The following is a 14,012-nucleotide window of genomic DNA, read 5'->3' on the forward strand; positions in this document are numbered from 1 at the left end:
CCCCCCGATGATGTTGCCATTGTACACAATGAATCTACTCCCCAAGGCCATTTCATGACATGGTCATTGAAGCTATGAGCAAGGTTTTGTGTTTGTGCACCATTGCCCAAACTGCGCATCTTGTGTTCCTAGTGCGTAGATCCCTTGTATGCACAACATTTGGCACTCTCTTTCATGGAAAAGTTCTTGCCTAGATAGGGATACATGCTTCCATTGGCTCATCTGACCCTCAAGCGATAGCGCACTCCCTCCTGGCCGGGGAGTTGCCTTGTGCACAAGAGAGGCACCAAGAAATGGCAAAGAAAATTATGAGCTCTTCAGATGTATGATGTAAAAAAAAACATTCAAAAGTAATAAAATAAATATTGAATTGCCTCTCTATCTTGTACTTTCTGTTCAATGTGATCTTTGAGTCTTGTAAATTAATGAACTTAGTGTTGTGATTTAATAAGCCGTGTCCTTTTTGCTATAACAACTTAGTATAAGTGGGGCCGCTCTCAAGGGGGTGGGGAGGGGTTGTTGGGGTTGAAATGATTCTTGGACAATTGAATTGAAGCTACACTTGTGCTTTTCTGCAGACAAGGCCAGAAAGGGGCCAAAAGGGGGCTTTGTGCGTCCTTGTGGCCACCCCCTTTTTGGCCTTTTTTGGCCTTGTCTGCACTCCAGGACATCATAAATGGTCATATTAAGTTTGAATTTAATGTTCATGCACAGAATCACTCCCTACTCCCTTCACACTTGTGGAATCAAAGTTTATTCTATGCATAGATATCACTTAAACACATTAAGAAGCCAAAAAGGAAAATGATTTTGGAGACTGTAGATACAAAACTCTCAATCATTTTGTCATTGCAAAACCATATGAGTACAAAAGAAATTGTCAAATTTACATTGTGTTGCTGCATAAACACCTGATTTTATAGAATATCTGACCATTTTTGGTGTCTTGGAGTGCAGATAAGGCCAAAAAAGGCAAAAAGAGGGGTGGCCATAAGGGCGTGACAGGGGTTCTATTTTGGCCTTTTTGGCCTTGTCTGCACTCCAAGACACCAGAAATAGTCATTTTAAGTTCAAAAAGTTTGAATCTAACTGTTCATGCACAATCTCCCTTCCCCCTTCACACTCGTGGACTCAAAGTTTATTCAATGCATAGATATTACTTAACTTAAACACATTAAAGCCAAAAAGGCAAATGATTTTGGAGACAGTAGATACAAAACACTCAATCATTTTTTCATTGCAAAATCATCCGAGTAGAAAAACAGGGTGGGTGATACATAAAGGTAGGTGTAACTTTGGCTAATGCTTAAAGTCCCACCACAATTGGCATGCAAGCTGCATGTCCTTTGGTTGTATCGTTGCTCTCTTTGCATGTATGGCGCAGAGGTTGGTATCTTCCAACACAGAGAATGATGTGGGACTCTTTAGGCTTCTTGAATTACCTCCAACACCATTGCTTGCATTATGTATTGATTGCCATAGCTCTGGAGCACCTCCTTCTCCGTGCAAGTAAAGGGGGCTCGTTGAATTAGCAGCTCGATTGTCTTTGGTAGTGCCAATTTTTGCAAATGCCCTTGCTATTTTGCGACGCCTTTGAGGTTGTCTAGAGGGCACTTGCATGTTTGCTGGTGGACGACGTTTGGGCTTCTTGAATTTTTTTGATTTGCATCTATTTACATGCTTTGGTGCTGGATCTACTGCCTCTTCTGACTCCTCCTCTCCCCTTGTCTCTCAATCTTGTGCTGTGGGGAGAGCTCCCTGGCCACAAGGTAGGGTCTTCCCCCCCACTAGCACCTGGTGTGTGCATGGTATCCCAGCACGCTTTCATGGTGGCTGTGTCTCTGAATCAATATCTGTATGGACCACCTGAGCTCTAGATGGTCCTGCTTACAATTGGTGGCGTGGCAGCTGCTCCCTGTCAAAATCCAATGATTTTGGGTCCTCCTTTTCTCGCCAGCACTCGACGTGTTGCTTAACTCTACGTCGTGGTGTTTGGTGCTGTGCACATGATGAATCTTCTTTCCCGATGACTCTTGGGCTCGACTACCATGCCCACTGCTTGAAAAGTGCCTAGAAAGGCCAAGTGTTCGTGATCGTTTCCTTGTGCCTTTAAGCCACACCGACTTCTCACATCCTTGGAGAGTGTTTTTGTTGGCAGCGGTGGATGGTCTTTGGCGATTTTTTTGGTGCACGCCATTGGGTATGGTAAGAGCTCACATGTGCTGAAGAAATAAGTGGTTTATGAGTGGATCTGATAATTATAAGGGCCCTTTTTAAAAGAGCCCAATTGAAAAGAGCCCGTTCACACTAATTTTTTTATAAAAACTATTATTTTTTAAAAGGGTGTCCCAAAGTATATATAAATAATATGTAAAGGAGAGTTGGACCCTGCGCTGACATGTAGTCACTCGCACAGAATCCACCTTGACCCTTGTCGCACTCTTCATTGGCACCATGCAGCATGCTTGGTGGGGCCTTGTGACATTTGTCACTTGTTGTTGTGCTATTGACGACTCAATTTGCGCACTTTCCTAGCAATCTTGGATTGTCAGGCATGCTACATTGTGAGCTTACGAGCAAATGTCATGCGAAAAAACCAATTGAACATCTCCTCCAAATAATTAGATTGCACCATACCACCAGCATGTTGAGTATTTATAAAGTACACCCCTCTTGCTCGATAATGGGACTTCTCCATGCCTTGAGTGCTGAAAATCTCAAGCGAACCATATTTGTGCATAAAAAATGCACCATGCACAGAGAAAACAATGCACATTATTAAATGAAAAAATCTCCTGTAATAAGTTCACCAATGAAAAAAATCTCTTGTATTAAGTTCAGTATGTGACATGGCTTACCATGTAATGTGTGATGTTATTTTCACCCAAGAAAGGGTGAAGACCTTGGTGAAATCTGCCAAGACTTCTTGAATTGGCGTTGTTCTTTTGTTGTGCTGGTAAAGCCCATAAGCTTGACCATTTTATCACAAGTTGCCCAAGCTTGCTTGCGCTTGTTTGGAAGCCCGCCATTTGAATCATTGTCAGTAGTGGATTTGAATAATTCCTTCCAGAGTTCCCAAAGGTTACTTGCCTTGTGATTAAAGCTGTTTTGAGCATCATATAGACCTTGGGTTACTTTCTTCAAAAAGTGTCTGGCTTTTTTTTCCACTCATTGACACTTGTTGGGAAGTTTCATGGGCCTCCCCTGTGTTCTTTGTAGCAACAATTGGCACATTTTCACCGTGACAACTAATGGAAATCAAGAGTGCCTCCACCCTTTCAATCGCTTCCTGAGACTTTTCCAATGGCTTCATTGTGAAAGCATAGTCAACGTGGAGCTTCAATAGCCTATAAAAAACGAGCATGAATGCATGTAATGTATAAAAATATACATTCAATAGAGGAAAGGGAAAGATTGAATTCCAAGCCTGGTCCTTTTGTGCACGATCTGGGGCATTGAGCATGAGACATCTTAAAACAGACGCTTTTCATTCTTTGCCTTCATCTTCGACATCAAAAGTTTGTCCAATCCTTCATCTCCATCCCCTTGCCATGGAAACATTGAACTACCCTTTGCAAAGTTCTTGTGTACTTTTTGTTAGTTAGGTTTGTACCCTCGAGTGCAAAATGGACAAGGCAAGAGAGAAGAAGCCCCTTGCTTGCAACGAAGCACTACAAGAGGTTGTGTGCACTTGTGACGTTTTTAGTGACGTAAATACATTGGGTTTTTATAATCCCCAGCGTCGCTAAGACCGTCGATAAAGCGACTTTGCATAGCCTTATATAGCGATGCTTATAGCGACGCCCGAGAGTAAAATTTTTTGATGGCAGGGCATTATCAACCATCAACCATATTGAATGTTTCAATAATAGAGTAAACCTTAATGAATCCAAGATAAGCCCAAATTCACCTTTGAAAGAAAGTGCAAGCTTAGGTATAGACCCAAAGTAGTCACTCACAAGACAATATAACCATTAACTCCATCATCCATAGTATTGTTTGCAGAATAAAGATACAAAATTGACAAAAGTAAATTGATGAAAGTAAATCAATGACAATTGTACACATCATAGGTAAAATCACTTGATTGTTAAGCTTTACAAATGTAACAGTTACAACACCATTGTCATTATTGAGAAAATATACATGGTTTTCTAATAGTTACAAAAAGACACTTCATCTCATGATACATATGCTATGACAAAAGGAAACTAATGCTATCTAGCTACGGCTAGACTGACTAATCAGACGTCTCATCGCGTCCAAGCGGCGTATCTGTCGGATTTTGCAAAAAAAAAAAAAGATAGCTTTCTGTAAGTATAAACATATAATTTACAAAACAATACAACAAATAGAAAAGAGTAAACCCTAATACTAACCTCGGGGGGTTCACTATGTGTAAAACTACCATATCACGTGCATTCAAGACATGTTTGTAAAACCCCTTATCTGTGAATTTTTTTAGGAATATAATATACCCTTTTCTCTTAAAATCTGTAAGTTTTTTTCAAATTTGAAAAAATAATGCCCTTCTGTATATATATTTCTATAACTTTCAAGAACTTTAAATACCCTTTTGTTGAACTCATGTGATACGTTACATTTTTATTAGGTGACTTCCCTGGGATACTAACCATGCCGTAGTGAGAACTCAGAATGTCCATCAGGGCATTTAAGCCCTTTTTGCTTGCGTACTCGTGCTCGTACGGTGTGGGGTCACGTCCTGTCATCGACCACTGTTCTAAACATACAAAGAATCCATTATGTTAGAATATAAAAACCCCTAAACCCTAAACTATCAAACCTAAAGAGAAATACGAAAATACTTACAAAATCGGCCTCAAATGATGCCCACCCGCCGCTGCCCAAGTGGTGCGAGCTCCGTGACTCTACTGGCACTTTGGTTGCCTCTTTTTGTTGCTTCCACTTGTCAGGATTCTTGCACACTGATCGCTTCGCATTCTTCCAATCTTCTTTGGCCAGCCAATCCGGTCTGTTCAACCCATTATTTATTGCTTTTTGCACTTCAGAACACTTGTGCTTGCAATATTCGTGCATTCGAACCTTCATCAGGTCTTCATTGAAGCGGCCATCCCGTGTTGACACGAGAAACTCGTCATGCAGCATGTTGATGACTTTGTCTTTTAATTCACTTGGTACTTCAATCCAAGTGTTTAGTATGTACTGTCTAAACACCTAAGAGCAAAGACCGTGCATGCACGAGATCACCTTTTTGCCTTCATCATCCAAGATGATGTCGTAGCTGAAGTTGACGGTGTAAGGCAAGCCCTCTTGATTGTGACGCGTGAACCTGGGTGTCTTGACAGGGGTCTCTAGCGGCATGTCAATGGGGGTATGGACGTCAGGTGTCTCCACTGGAGTCTGGGCCCCGAAGCGAAGAGTGTCACTGGGGTGACTCTCGGAGTAGGTAGTGGTGTGTAGCCAGGAACGGTCGTCAGCCGCGCAGAACCTAGCGTAGATGGCGATGCTGTGGCTAGTGTGGGGGAGGGCAAAGAAGGAAAAGATAAAGAGCCTTGTTGAACACGAAGCGGTGTCAAGGCATCAGTGGCGGCATCCTCACAAAAATCGCCGCCGCCACCACTAGAGCGTCGGTGCCTAGATGAGTGTGAAGATCGTCTCGTCGACATCGAAGCTTCGGAGTGCATTGAATGCTCCAAAACAGAGGGAGACGCTGAAGGAGTAGAACGACATGATGGTGCTCCAGAGCGATGACGATCCTCATACCACTATGTCTGCCAGGGTGACAAAGAAGAAAGAAACTGATCATCATCCATACCTACATTAAACACACGAACATTTAATCTTAATATTGAATAGAGAAGAAAACATGGACAAGTAGAGAGAGAGAGAGAGAGAGAGAGAGAGAGAGAGAGAGAGAGAGAGAGAGAGAGAGAGGGAGTGAGAGAGAGAGAGAGAGAGAGAGAGAGAGAGAGAGAGAGAGAGAGAGAGAGAGAGAGAGAGAGAGAGAGGACTCATAAAGAGGGAGGGGTTCCTGTGTAGAGAGATTCCTGTGAAAATCTTGTGAGTTTGTCTCCCGTGTGCATTCTACGTATCTTGTAAAAGTACTGTGCTCCGAGTGTGATGGAAACTGAGGCTGCAATTGGGAAGCAGGTGATCCGTCTCTGCTCATAAGAAGAGACGGATCACCTCCTTCGCGATTGCAGCCTCAGTCTCCATCGCACTCGGAGCGCAGTGCTCGTCGGTGAGGAGTGTCCCTGCTTGTGAGAACATACGTGGAACATACGTACTTGGAGTGGACGCAATGATGATTAAACACAATTTAAATTTCTCAAGTATATCCACGTGAATACAATATATATTATAAAACGGAGAAAAATTGTTCAAATACAATGTTTATGGCTTTAAGAGGTCTCTCTCTCATCCTCGCATAGCTCAACATAACTCCCTATATCTATGTAGAGCTCTCCGTTTAGGCAGATGTCGTCCGTTTCATTTTGTAGATCCTCTGCATGTACCCCATAGAGAGTAGCAGCTTGATGCTCGTCTGGCACCACCTCAACGACTTCTGACTGAGCATTTTCTCCAATCTCCTCCATTGATGACGTTGTGATTGGCACATGGTAGCCCTCATACGTCCGTGCACTACGAGGGGCTACCTCTATGACGTACCATCAGTTTGATGCAGACTTTGTAGGATGAAATATCACCTGCCAGAGCCACATAACTTACATGAGAGCTTTCAAGCACATAACTTCTAAAATTGGATAGCTTCCAAGCACATAACTTGTTCACAATGCTCGAGTAGTACGAAAGTGTCTCTTAGGTCGGTCCATTTTTTAGTTCAATCCACTTCAAGGAAACCAGACTCTCCTCTACGCATAGTAGCGTTGCAACCCTCCATGTTTATCTTGAACCATTGCACGTCGAACAAGTCGACAAAAAGTCCTCTATAATCGATCCTCAAAATCTCTTGAAGCATGCCGAAATAAGTGAGTTCTGCCACCACAGGATCTACATCAGAGGACCGTCGTCGACTAAATTGTTCAAATTTTGCCATGATTCCACAATCTTGAGTAAAACGCTTTTTGTCGATTTGTTCCACCCTAAAATGTCGACCATTACACCATGCTGCTGTGTATGACTTATACTACAACCAACAAAGATTATGAGTGGCCATTCAAACATGTAGAAAGTCACTAGTCGTACATTGCAAAGTTACCTTGGTCGTGCAATCCAAAGAGTACTCCCACTCCTCCTCAGTCACTTTTTCACCGCACTGTTGTGTGCTTTTCAATCGGTTGTGCAACCATCTTAAGCTCATGAATGTTGGTAGGCTCTCCAGACCCGCCGGATAATGCATCGGTGGTTATCTTTCCCATCTCCACTTGATCCGCGCCCTTTGTTGCTCTTGCTTTGCATCCTCATATTGTGAAATCCACTTTTGCATCACTGGATTGTGAAGCATGCAAAATGGATTGATTTTAGCCTCTAGATCTTCAGTCATCTTCTTCTCAACACCGAGATTGCACATGAAAATCCCAGATATGTGATCATCATCTATGGTTCTCCATAGCATGTCTTGGGATTTATCAAATCCGTCTAGCCACTCTCCAATGTAAACTAGGGACTCTGATACCAACCAACCTTTTGCCATGCTACCCTCCGGACATGCCTTCTGATGCACATATCCCTTGAGTGTTTTCATGAAACTTTCTAAAGAAAACATCCATCTGGAATGTACTGTGCCAGCTATTTCCACCTCATCAACTATGTGAACAAGAAAATGCACTTGAATGGTTAGCATGGTAGTAGGAAAGTGTTTCTCAAACATGCACACAACCTCCGCAACATTTATTTTGGCAAATGGTATGGAGTCTACATTGATCTCCTTTTGTGAGATCCATTGCACCAACTTTGCAAGTTTGTAGATTGTGCTACGGACGTCAGGAGACAAACATCCCTCAATGGCCACCGGTAAAATAAGCTGCAAAATACGTCTAGTGATGATATTAAAGTCTACACACGATTTTGTTACACAATTCCCACTATGATATATTCCACTTCAAACATACCTGACACATTTTATGCCAGTCGTGTGACTTCAAACCGGTAAGATTTCCTTCTTTAGTGAAACACGTTTAGAGCGAGTGCATTACGCCAGTGGGGGTCCACACAGATTGAATGGTCTCTTTTAGTTTGTGTTCTTGGGCTCCTGTGAAAACCCATGGCGCTTTAGGGAGTTTTATCGATCCATCGGATGCTATCTGCGGCCAATATTGCTCCATACGATCCACATTTCTAAGGTCAACCCTCGCTCCCAAGCTTAGCCATAGGTGCCCCTTCTTGGTAGTCAACCATGGGGGAACGTTGTAGTTGAAGATGACAACGGACCATACACTGTAAGCTATTGATCTTTGACGAAATGGACTTACGCCATCCATAGCCAGGCCTAGGTGCAAATTTCGAGCTTCCCTGGCAAAATCCGGCCATGTTTCGTCTATATGTTTCCAGGCTGCACAATCTGCAGGAATCCGTAGCGCACCATCCAAAGATTTATTCTCCTCATGCCATGATGCTAGGGCGGCCATGGACTTACATTTGAAGAAATGATTGATGCAAGGAAGCATAGAAAAATGTTGCAAAACCTTTTGTGGAATTTTTGTTCCATGGAGATCTACTCGATATCTCTCGGAATCCTATTTCAGACTTCTCCATGTGTATGTATTCCTCTCTGAAAAGAATGCAGGCGTTAGGACAAGCGTGAATCAAATTGTATTCCATCCCCAAGTTTTGCAAGATCTTTCTTGCTTCCTCTCTGGAATCTGGCATCACATTATTAGCTGGCAGTATGTGCTCTTTGAGCATTCTACACCACGAAAAAAATGCGATCCACTTGTGTAAGTAATCTATCAGATCATTATACATCTAGAGTTTTTTATTAAAGTAAACACATTGTTATAGATCACCTGAAAGGCGCTGTGATGCTAGTGTCACTCCATCCAAACTTTGCCTACATGTTGAGAAGAACCAGGAGCGCCTTCAATCTAGACACACGTGTTCCATCATACAATGGTGTACTTTTCATATCATCATAGATAAGCCTTTCTAAATCCATGATCGTCTCGATCATTTCATTGATATGGGGCTCAAACATTGCCTCGTTGGGAATGTTGTCTGCATGATCATCCTCCGAGATGTCAGAGGCTACATCTTGTGGCCTAACGTATGCTGCTTGACGAAAGCGCCTGCGAGAACACGTCTATTAGGTTGCAAGATTGCTGCCTGTTGGTCAGCGTCAGAGTTCGACGATTTATAATTGGAAAAAACTCGATCTATAATAGATCAATCAAACTCGCCAAATTTGCAAACGTGCTGTAAAGAAACGCGTCTTGTCCGTCGCACAACATGCTTGCATTGATTACAAGGACATAAGATCCTTGTTGACAGATAGGTGTTTTGATTGGATGGCCCCACATCCTTGTCACTACTCATAATGAAGGTAAAAACCTTATAACCTGGACATAAATTTAATCATCTATTGGCATCCTCCATCTTTTATCTCTCTCTCTCTCTCTCTCTCTCTCTCTCTCTCTCTCTCTCTCTCTTTGTTCACATTGTAAACTACCTCACATTGTCTAGTCATGTCCAATCCCCGCACACCTCGGTCTAGAGGTGCACGGAGATCAGAACCACCGGGTTATAATCTCGTCTTTATTGGTCAATGCCTATATTTGTGGGTACAAGAAATCTACACACCTATGTCTACATGATAGTGCATGTAGTGGACAAAACCCCTTTGCCTCTTCTCTAGCTGTAGCATTTCACAGTATCTTAACATCTCTTCATAGTAGATCTTTGTTTGAGGGATTACTTAGCACATTACATGTTGGCCTCCAATCTGAGTATCATGCCTTTGAAAGCTTTTGAACTTAAGGTTGCATCCGTAGAGAGGAAGAGAGGGATCACCGTTCGTCTAACTCTAATTTTTTTACCGTAATACCGAAGGTAGACTCTAATATAAAAACTCAATCCAAAATCTAATCTTAAATCTAACCTAATTGAACATGTGGTGATTTACGGATAATTAAATATGGTTAGTGTGTGAGTTAATAGGCGTCAGATTCTGATGGGAATATACATATTGTTGTGTAACTAGTGTCTGCTCTCTGGGCAAAGCGTGCCTTCATTGACATGCACTATAATTTAACCTAAATCTAATCTAATCTTAAATCGAACATAAATCTATATCTAATCTAATCTTAAACTCAAAATAAACCTAAATGTAATTTAACTTAAATCTAAATTTAATTTAGTTAATCTTAAATCTTGTCTTAATCTTAAATCTAAATCTAATCTAATATTAAACTCAACATAAACCTAAATCTAATCCAATCTTAAATCCTAAACCTAAATGTAACTCAACTTAAATATAACATAACTAGCTAATCTTTAATACTATCCTAATTTTAAATCTAACCTAATTTTAATCTAACGTAAAACTATATCTAACATAATCTTAAACTCAACATAAACATAAATCTAAATGTAATCTAACCTAATCTAATTTAAATCTTAACCTAATCTCTCTCTTTTCTCCCCTTACCTCTCTCTTTCGTCTTCTCTCCCTCTCTCTTTCTTTGGTTTTTATTCTCTCTCTCTTTCTTTGGTTTTTATTCTCTCTCTCTTTCTCCCTCTTTCTCTTTCTCTTTGTTTTCTTCTCTCTCTCTCTCTCTCTATCTTTGTTTTATATCTTTCTCTCTCATTCTCTCTCTTTAATTTCTCTCTCTCTCTCTCTCTCTCTCTCTCTCTCTTTTCCTCTCTCAATGTGTGTGTATGCATTCTTTGTTTATGCATGTGTGTATATGTGTTTTTTGTTGATGCATGTGCTTTCTCTCTCTCTCTCTCTCTCTCTCTCTCTCTCTCTTTCAAAAACACAATGTGTGTGTGTGTGTGTGTGAGAGAGAGAGAGAGAGAGAGAGAGAGAGAGAGAGAGAGCGAGGGAGAGAGAGAAAGAGTGGAAGGGAACATGAGAGAGAGGAGAGGGAAGGAGCATACCTGGCTCTACTTCCTCTCTTCATGTATGTATGTATGTGTGTGTGTGGGGGGGGGAAGAAAGAGAGAGAGAGGGAGAGCGCGGGTTACCTCTTTGCTTGAGCGCCGAAAACTCAGATTCGAGATCTGAGTTTTTGGGCACTCTCATTTTTTTTAACCCCTGTCGGCGTCGCTATGGGTGTCGCTATGCAACAAATAAAATAGTGACGCCCATAGCAACGCCGTGGATTTTCACTTTTGAGCGTCACACTGCGAGCGTCGCTAATGTGAAGTACCTCTTGTAGTGAAGCAAACACTTTATGGTCTTCAAGTCTCCACCTAGGTGCCACTCCATATCAAAGCTACCAAAACCCTCAACCTCCAACTCATCACTTGCAAGTTGGGAGTGTATCACTTCTGTGATCCATGGAGTTCTCTCAAAAATCCATGAAAGTACTCCATTAGTCTCTTTGGGCACCTTAATAGCACCCAACCACCAAATGTCTTTCTCTGATTGCATACTAAAAGATGGGGCAGGAGATGGCTCGACTGAATCCCTTTGCTTGGTTTACAATATGGCTTCATTCATTAGAGTGACACTTAGCCTCTCTAACCTTTGGCCTTTCACTATTTGACACTCATCGAGTTTCGGCACAAAAGCGACTTTGTGCCAAGCACTACAAAATAAGTAGTGGCAAGAACTTAGACTTCAAAGTCTATGATAAGAAGAACACAACCAAAAGAAAGAAGTCTAGAGTGTGTTACCTTCTTTAGGTAACTCAAATAATCTAAGCATTTGCGTGCTCCACCCAAATGTACAAGGGTTTTAATGGATGAAAATGTGCACTTGTGCTCCCTTGCACCAAGGGGTGTTTCTTTCAAATATGTCATGGTGTTGGCAAGCTTCATAATGTGGGCATCATTTTCTTACATTTGTTGTTGGGGAGTTTCAACCTCCCTCTCCAAAGAGCTAATACTTTCTTATAATACCACTATCTTGAGCTGAAGAGCTTGACATTTGCATCCATGAGTGCAAAGAAGCACATGCACCCATATACAACCGCTTGCAGTAGCTTAAGAAGCATGCTTCTCCCCTTCCAAGATATTGAAGAAACATCAAAAGGCTATTAAAGGATGGGTAAAAGTGCCTTATAGAATTTTAAGGGTACAAATGGTCATCCACCCAAATGTCAAAATTTGTCTCATCGATGGCACGACGTTCCTGTGATGAGCTTTGATCACCCTCACATGCGGCCTTCGGTGCAAACACCATGGGCAAACGAATATGTACGCTTTTGGTGTGTGAAGCATGTGCTAGTGAAGGTACAAAATTTGTGATGTCCGTAAGCACCATGAAAACTGCTATGTGACGAAGAGAGAGATGGGACGAGAGAAGGGGACAGGGGGGGAGAGGGAGAGAGAGTGAAGAGGAGGAGAGAAGGGGTCAGGGAGGGAGAGGAGGGAGGAGGAGGAGAGAACAAAGATTTTTCTTTTTGAGAGAAAGTTTTTTAAAAAGTGGAATTTTAGTGCTTGTAGGTTAGAAAAAAAGGTCAAAAAATGATTTTTTTGATATGTATATATGTTGGGGAGAGTTTAAGTCAAAAATAAGTAAAATGACTTTTTAAAGAAAAATTTAAATTATGGCCCTTAGTGACCCATGTTTTTGTTGATGTGACCTGTGCTAAGCAAGGGCGTGCATGTAGCAGCATAATAATGCTGTCAGCCCGTACACGAATACGCCATCAGAAGCAATATCACCCTTGGCCATTTTAAACCCATTAGTATTACGTCTCATACATGCTGAATCTCCTCATGTGGACTTAGGCTCTCAGGCCCTCCACACACTCAAGCATCCATCACTACAAGAGTCTGCCATAGCAAAAAACTTGCAGAGGGCTCTTCATTAACATCTAATCCTTGGAACCTACAGGCAATGAGGCCTCATTGCCTACTCTCCCTCTTCTTCACAATTATAGATTTCAAACTGCAAGTGATGCAAATGGGGATGTTGATGTCATGGCCCTCCATCTCCTCCTTGGCTGTACTGCGCAAGGCACCCATGTGGCAAGTATGGCTCGACCATATCTCATCTCAATCGAAGCCTCCAACTCATGAAGGCAATGCCAACCCTGCAATGCACCCAAGGTGCCCCCGCAGTTCAAGGAAGCGCTTGACCGTAATTGAGAGGAGGAAGAAGTCACAATTGAACCCTCACAATGCAACTAGTGATGATGATGTCATGGCTATTTTGGAATTTCCTCTTTGAATCTACCCTAAAGGGAGTTATGTATGTTTGTGGAATTGATTTTTCTTGAACGCTCCCTCCTCCTCCCTCTTCCCACACGTAATAAAGATAGTCAATGTACAAATTCTATCAATCTCATACATTCCATTGCAAATAATCAAGAGTATGTAAGAAATAATGATCTTTGGAAAGCCAAAGATAAACCTTTGCAAATTTTTTTACTTGCTCTATTCACGTAATAAGCCCCACTTTTCCATTTTCTAATTAGATGAAATCTTTATAGATTCCACCTGACGTTCACCTATCATTTCATCACTTCTAGAATTCTATGGAGCGCAAACACTATCCGCATCAATTGAGCTCACCACCTTGGCATTTGTCGGACGGTGTTGTCCACCCTAGGCCACTGCAACACCATAGCTTCCTTGCCCTGTGTGTGATGCTCCACTATAAGAGGAAAACTCTAGAACCGCCAGCATTGCCGCGGTTTAAGAAAGGAAATTGGAAAGATAAATTTTTGCGTGAGTGGTAATAGAGGTGGGAATGTACGCGATAATGGTTTATCGATAATATACACGACAATATCTACGATAATATATCCATAACTATTACCACAGCTATTACCATGTATATTGCCACTATATGGCTTTTCAAAAATAAAGATGCCACTCAAAATTGGGTGGCCCAAATGAGCATCTTTGTTTTTGACCTTCATAAAATATATGAAATATCAATTGTATTTTGAAAAGTGTAA

The sequence above is a fragment of the Adiantum capillus-veneris genome, chromosome 28 (genome assembly GCF_014529385.1).
Source record: "Adiantum capillus-veneris isolate H3 chromosome 28, ASM1452938v2, whole genome shotgun sequence".
Classification (NCBI taxonomy): Eukaryota; Viridiplantae; Streptophyta; class Polypodiopsida; order Polypodiales; family Pteridaceae; genus Adiantum; species Adiantum capillus-veneris.